This window comes from Glossina fuscipes, unplaced genomic scaffold (assembly GCF_014805625.2).
Source record: "Glossina fuscipes isolate IAEA_lab_2018 unplaced genomic scaffold, Yale_Gfus_2 0, whole genome shotgun sequence".
NCBI lineage: Eukaryota > Metazoa > Arthropoda > Insecta > Diptera > Glossinidae > Glossina > Glossina fuscipes.
Genome location: NW_023998414.1, coordinates 20908217 through 20915564, shown reverse-complemented (window position 1 = coordinate 20915564; position 7348 = coordinate 20908217). Strand labels below are relative to the sequence as shown.

The window sequence follows — 7348 nt, the reverse complement described above, 5'->3', positions numbered from 1 at the left end:
TACAATGAACTGTTATTCATGATCTAATTTGGTTAAATGGGTGGATAATAATAACAACAATAACACGATAACAATTTTAATCAGCAAAGCTGTTACGATAAGAATTAAAAAAACAAAATTAACAATCATAACAAGAACGACAACAACAATTGTAAGCGAAAGTAAATATCATTTTGTATTAATTGACAAATGGACAAACATGTGTGCCGGTGTGCACCCTTATCTATGGTGTAGCAAATTTCATGTGCACGAAAACAAACAAACATACATACAGAGAAAGAGAGAGAGAGAGAGAGAGACAGAGAGAAAGAGTTAATTATAAAAACACTTTTCTCTCTAATAAATTAATGCGAAACAATGAACAGCAAAGAGGCTAGAGAAGGGACTAAATACAAAGACAACAGTTACTCATTTTCTTTACCTTTTCAGCATAATAAACGTTTAATAGAAAGTCAACGAATAAGATAAAATATGCAAACACTTTGTAGATCAAATCAATTAATCACATTTTTCACTCATTTAATCTAATGAGTTCGGTCAATACGTAAGCAGTTCAAAATAAAAACATATACCGAGCCATCATACGAAGCTTCTTAAACCTTCAAATACGATATTCAAAAATATCGTAATTTACATCAGGTTGCTCTACAACTATGATTTCATTTTTTTCGAATATATGAACTACTAAAGGCTTGACTTTATTATAACCTATGAGGACTTGCTTTTATTTATTTATTTTTTTTTTTTGTAATTATTATTATTATTATTATTATTTTAATTTTAGACTAATGAATTGAATTCTTAGACTAAAAAAAGAGACATTGAGCACTAGCAACACAGGCTATCGGCTCATTTTTTTTGTAATTATTATTGCTATTGTGTGTATAAATAAGTTTTGAGGGCTTTTTTTTTCATTGAAGCTTTATTCAGAGAAATTGTTGCGAGTAGCTATGCCTTTTCCCCATCTTTCAGGCAATTTTCGAATTCCATGTCGACAAAAGACTCGTCTTTTAAAACTATCTGTAAAAGAACTCATATTTGGACCTCGTCATACGAATGGAAGCACTGTTGAAACAAGCAATAAATCATTTACTGAAACGATTGTTAATCGGTCGGAGTAATATCTGCTGATAACAGCAGAGTGAGAAGGTCATTCCAGGTTCGAAGTACAGCACTTCCTTAACGAGTTTTCCTATATAGAACCGAATTCCTTCTCACTAAAAATTTACGATATAACGGACTTTTGGTACATTACGCCTTTTTGTTGACGCAATTTAGACTTACGATTTTCTAGGGATGAGTTCATTTACTTGAAACTAATTTTAATACGTTGCTCTCAGCTGACCTCATCAAATCGGTCCATTAAGGATATTCAGCTGTAACGTCCACGTTATTGGTTCACATACTCCCTAACAAGGCTATTTAGGCTTTGGATATTGTAGCGCATCCACTTTTCTTATTCGTAAGGATTTAGCCGCTCTATCCTTTGCGGAAAAGTTAAGTTTCCCGCAAATTCCCCGCATATTTCTGGCAGAAAACAGCATCAATTCGAACCTCAAAGGAACTACAATTTATACAAATGCATATAGTTTAAGGAAACTGCTTTCAACTCTATACCCTACAGTACTAACCACAGTCTCTCCTACCGAACCGAAACGAAATAATTTATACTCCTAACATTATTTTCATAAGCAATCACTTATTTCACGTTAATAGTCAGAAAGAAATATGGAGAGAGAGAGAGAGAGAGATGGAGTAGCCGCAACTTCATAGGTATGTGTCCGTTCTATAAGTGTCCCGCTCTTACGTTTACCATTCAATGAGGGGACGATTTAAAAAACGGTCACATTCAGTACAAAAATTTCCAATTTTTCTTAAAACGAAAATTGCATAGAGAATCATGGTAAAAAATTGGTCCAATCCAATCCAGTTTTGAAAACATTCATGCTTAAGACAAAACACATCCATTGGCCAAATTCAGTCGGTAAGGCAAGAAAGGCTTAAATCGACTCAAAAAATGATTCTAGACATAAGAACATTATAATGTGGCAAGGCCGACCAGTAGATAGCCTACCCTCTTCATACGAAATCTTATACGGAGAGAGATCCAAGATATAGGTCCACCTGGTTTAAATTTAGCCGACTCAATCTTTATATCAAATTACTATCCTCAGCCCATTTTGATTATAAAATATTAGCAATTAGACCTATTTGACCATAAAAATATTCAATTTTCGTAGGAACGGCCATATGAGAGGGGTTCAAAAACTCATTCATACCACTTTGGAATATCCAAATACTATTACAGAGCGTTTTCTCGAGACATTTTGAAAATTGCAGTTTTTTCTATATCACGACTTTTCAAAACAGGACATTGTATGGGGAGTGATTGGAAAAGTGGTCCGATCCAAACCATTTTTAATAGCGCTCGCCTTGGCTCGCTTTGGCGACCAACTAAACTTCATCGAAATATCTCAAAAATTTGTAACCTGTAAGCAGAACATAATAACACATTGACATACATCAGATGGACAGACAAACTTAGAATCGTTTCTGAATTGATCGATATAATAAAAGGCGGGTCTCTCTTCAGATATTTTGGGTGTAAATTGCTTCCGCCCAAATTTAACAAGTTACATTCACACTTACATTCACACTGCGAAGAACAAAATCTCAGGTCTATGTCGGCCCCACATCCAATCCAAATTCTCGTCTCTTTTTTTATTCAAATTGATTAGATTGTAGATAAGTTATTTCCCTTATACCGTAAATTTAATGAGTTTATGAAATGTAAGTTGACTAGAAGGAAACCGAGACGTTTATCATATTCGAAAGTAACTCAATTGATTTCACTTGTGATTGTCAGTTGATTGGCCACGCCTATAATAACAGACAGGTTTTGAGAGTGTGTCTAAAGCATTTCTATCTGGTCGACTTGTATACATTAGAAGTTGTATAGGTTAGGAACTTGGTTAGGACTATAAGACCAAACCAATAATTGAGACGATAGACTGTAGAAACGAACTCTCCATTCCTCCAGTGTTCGTCTATATTGTGGATTATGAAATTGGAAATGAATGCGTTTTTTTTTTTAGTTGTCCCGCGCATATATATCATAAGAGGATGGTGTTAAGTGTAGGGCCAGGGTAACTCTTTCAACGAAGACATGACTATTGCGAGTAAAAAAAGAAAAGAATGTATATGTGGTCGCCAGAAATATGACTTAAAATGAAAAAAAGGTTCTCTTCGCCTTCGGGCGAATCTTCCACATTTATTATCTCGGACTAATGAATTACAATTTGAAAATATTTTATTAATTTTTAATAGGTTGGTCCATGTTTGTTTCTTCACTAAATAAATTGATCAGATTAGTTCAGATTAATATCTTTTAAGTTTAATAAGTCCGTGACATAAGTTTTCGTCTTGCTTGTGGACAGATAAGTTTCTTTGTTGTTTTAAGTAACGCTGGTAAAGGTATGATTAGTAGATTATGAATGACAAAAAATATGAAAAACAAAAAAATGCGCATTTTGGGAATACCTTGGAACTGCTTTAATGCTTACTATAAATGACTAAATAACCGAGCGTTGAGCGAAAGTATTACAAAAAAAAAAAAAACACTTAAGCCATGCATGCGATAATGTTATTATATTGAATGCATTTTTCGCTTTTTTTCGTATAAAGACTATGAATTTTTTATACAATGTTTTAATCAGAAATTTTTTTTGTGATTTATAACCAAAAGAATTTTCATTCTTGCGCGAATGAAAGCATATTTTCACATGAATGAAAAATAAAATTACAATTATGTGTATGTAACATCCTCAACAATGCCATTTCGCATGACCAGCATTCATGTGGGTACGGCCATATGTATGTGTGCATATTTTGACATATTTTGAATGAAATTTGTTGTCGTAAAATGACGGGTTATTTTATGACGACAAGTGCAACCATGAAAAGGACTAAATGTTTTTAGTGACTTACTGCCAGGCTGTGCATGCACAAATATGAAAATGTAATATTACGATCAAGAAGTAGTGCAACTTTTTCACTTATATTACACGTTTGCTTATTCAACGGGTAGTTCTTCTTTTTGTTACACTTGACACTTTTGGCATATCACGCCTTTTTCTTATTCCTTATATTTTCGATTCGTTTTTATCTTCTCAACCATCTCGAAACTATATCCCGGCATTGGTTGCCGATGTTTGAAAAATGACCTTAAGCTCGACGAAGCTAAATCAAGCGAATGCTCTTATAATCTCAAATGCATCAATCTGTCAATCAAAGCGTTCGAAGTTACACAAATAACAGGATAGAATAGTCAGGTGCTATCTGCTGATCGTTTTAGACATTTCGAGATGAATGTCTTCACACAGAAGACACATAACACTGAAATTACATTTCGTATTAGCGCATCGTCAACTTGTTGTTGTCATGTGGTAAACAATGAATTTTTAAGCATAAATAAGAATTTTATTACATTCGGTCGGTCATCATAAGTTCATCATTCGTGGAAACAAGGTTTGATATCATATATCATCATCACAAATAATGATTGTAAGGTTAAACGTTATTACGTCTAACTGAAACAAATTGCAAGGGAACACTCATTAATAGATAATGAACGAGAAATAAAAAATTTTCCTTATGGTATGTAATTGATAAAGCAAAGTTCCGTCATCTCTTCAAATTTTATGAGCTGATCTCGTAATTAAATGAAGAATTAATTATCGATTGACATCAATCGAGGTCAACAACTGATTAACAGGAAATGATATTCGAAATCCGCAAACGAAATGTGCAGATTTACTCTGGTTGCTTTGATATAAACAAACAACGTTTCATCTATCGTTTTTCTTTCTGCATCAAATTTACGCAAGTTGTAGTGCGTAGAGACTGCTCGAAATGATGTGCCTTCACGTGCAATGTATCTTTAGCTCTTAATGACTTATGTCAGCGTGAGCCGTTTACATGTAAAAACTATAATACATCAGATATTATTTGCACTTTTACTCACTCTGAATTACATATATACGATGCATGTGTATTCAGTTTTCTCACATATAAATTGTTTTCGTTAACCTTCAGGAACAATTAGAAAAGCTTTACCATACTAAGGTAAAATTTGATTGAAAATTTTTTCATAAAATATTTTTAAAAATTTTTTTGCCAAATTTATATATATATATATATGTATATATACATACATAGTATTACATATAAAAATGCATTATTGTGCATTTAGAGTGAAATAAAATTTCGATTTTTTTTTAGTGTACACTTTAACGAAAGGCATTTAATCCTTGCCCTAGGGGATTATATTACCAACGAGTACATTCGATTTTATTGCTATCGAAACCATTATAAAAACTTCGCTCTATTAAAAGCTTAACATGTAAGTTATTTGCAGCTTTATTTTCCGTACGGCCATTCCTTATACCCTTTCGCCATTTCCTTAGATGTGTAACACCATAGAAAAGCCACACAGAGCGTAAGTTCATTGCGATAAGCAGTAGTTTACCTTCGTGCACTCAAAAACTGCTGTGCGGAATAATTATTGTTTATAATGGGTTATAAATAGATACTGTCTACTCACTATTCTCTTAAGCAAGCTAAACATAAAAAACTAATCAGATTTAATTTAGTTTTGACTCTTATTCATTAAAATAATGAAAGATATCCAAAATAGAATTGACATACGTTTCAATTCGAATTTTGATTAGGCTTTGGCCGAAACTTTGATTGCTTGCAACAACAAAATAGTACAATATTTAGTTAACATCAATTTAAATTAATTCGAATCAATTATATTTAAATTAATTTAATTCAATTTAATTCAATTTAATTAATTCAATATAGGTATGCAAATACCTCATAATATTGGGTGGATGGTGGTTTCTGAGTAACGACCAAAACAAACGGAAGGCAAAAGTCTTTTCAGTTTTGTTTGTGTACGCGTCTTTTTCAAAATCTTTTGCAAATATGTGTTGACACTACCTGCTTTTTTCGCGAGCGAGAGAACCTTTACTACAGATACTAAGCAATTTGACAAATGGACAGATCAAAATTACCCAACAATTGTTGTTTAAGCAATTGGGGGCAAAAAAATGTCATTATGACAAACTATTAAATTAAGTAGGCGTGGCTAATTTTTGTCCCTTTTTCACACATCTTTTTAGTACAACATTTTCCATTTTTCTCAATTTATCTGCCATAGTTTACGAGTAATGAACAAAAAACAAATTTTTTAATCCTTTAATGAAAAACGGAAGTGTTCTCAGCTGGCTTGATGCTACGGGCGTGACTTCTGACTGACTAGGTTCATTTTAGATATCAACTTGTGCGCAAGAACTCTTCATGTTTTTTGCCAAATTTAAAAGCACCGGCCTTACTTTTGCGGCCGGGAAAGTGTTGACAACAGACACTACACAGACGGACATACGGACATGCTTAAATCAGCTCAGAATTTTATGCTGGTCAAGAGCATATATATATATATATATATATATATATATACATATATTGTAAAGTGTCTCAGGCTTCCTTTTGGATGTTGCAAACGTCTCAACAGAAATATATATATCGTTCATCCTTGGGCGAAGGGTAAGAGTGAAGACAAGGAAATAAATAATGTAAGGACTTCAAAAAAAAAAAACATCCACTTGATACCAGAGATGGGATAGCAGAGCAAGGTTTCGATCCTCGGTCCTCTGGGTTATGGGCCCAGCACGCTTCCACTGCGCCACTCTGCTCTTGAAGGATAGTTGTTTTACAGTTTTTTTTTACTTAACATTCATTATCTTGTAAATATGTAAATGCAGTAAACTCTTTTTCCAACACATAAACTATTTTTATTTTAACGATAAGAGCTGCTCCTATTCAATTGAAAGTATTCTCTTATTCGCTCTATATATGCATAACTGTTCAAGTGTTAGACACTTTTATCCTTTGCTCAATTAAAATGAAATTTAATTAGAAATTATTTGTACAAATATAAGGTTACATATTTTCAATTGAATGATTGATTTATAATATTTTTGAAAGGTCGCCGTAAAATGTGAGTATTAATCTATAGATTAAAACGTCAACATTTCTGCCATGCATCTCGATCATTAGAAATACGTTGAAAAGCTAGCGTCGGTTGTCAACGCGAATTTCATTTCAGGAAACAACGCGATGTCGTCGATGGATAATTGAAAAATTTTTCCAAAGAATGAAATATTCGATGATTCTTTCTCGATATGCATTTAAGAATTGAAAAAACCTTAAAATTGTGGGCGTTGTAGGCATATTCTTTGACTTGTCAGGGCCACTTTCAAATTGTTTTTGCAAATTGTTTAGG

At 32.9% G+C, this 7348-nt stretch overlaps 1 non-coding gene across 1 annotated transcript; it reads right to left on the bottom strand.

The window, feature by feature from the left end:
• Nucleotides 1-6686: 6686 nt before the first annotated feature.
• Trnam-cau lies at nt 6687-6758 on the bottom strand. The gene has a single exon. It is a non-coding gene; the product is annotated as a tRNA-Met (tRNA).
• Nucleotides 6759-7348: the final 590 nt, after the last annotated feature.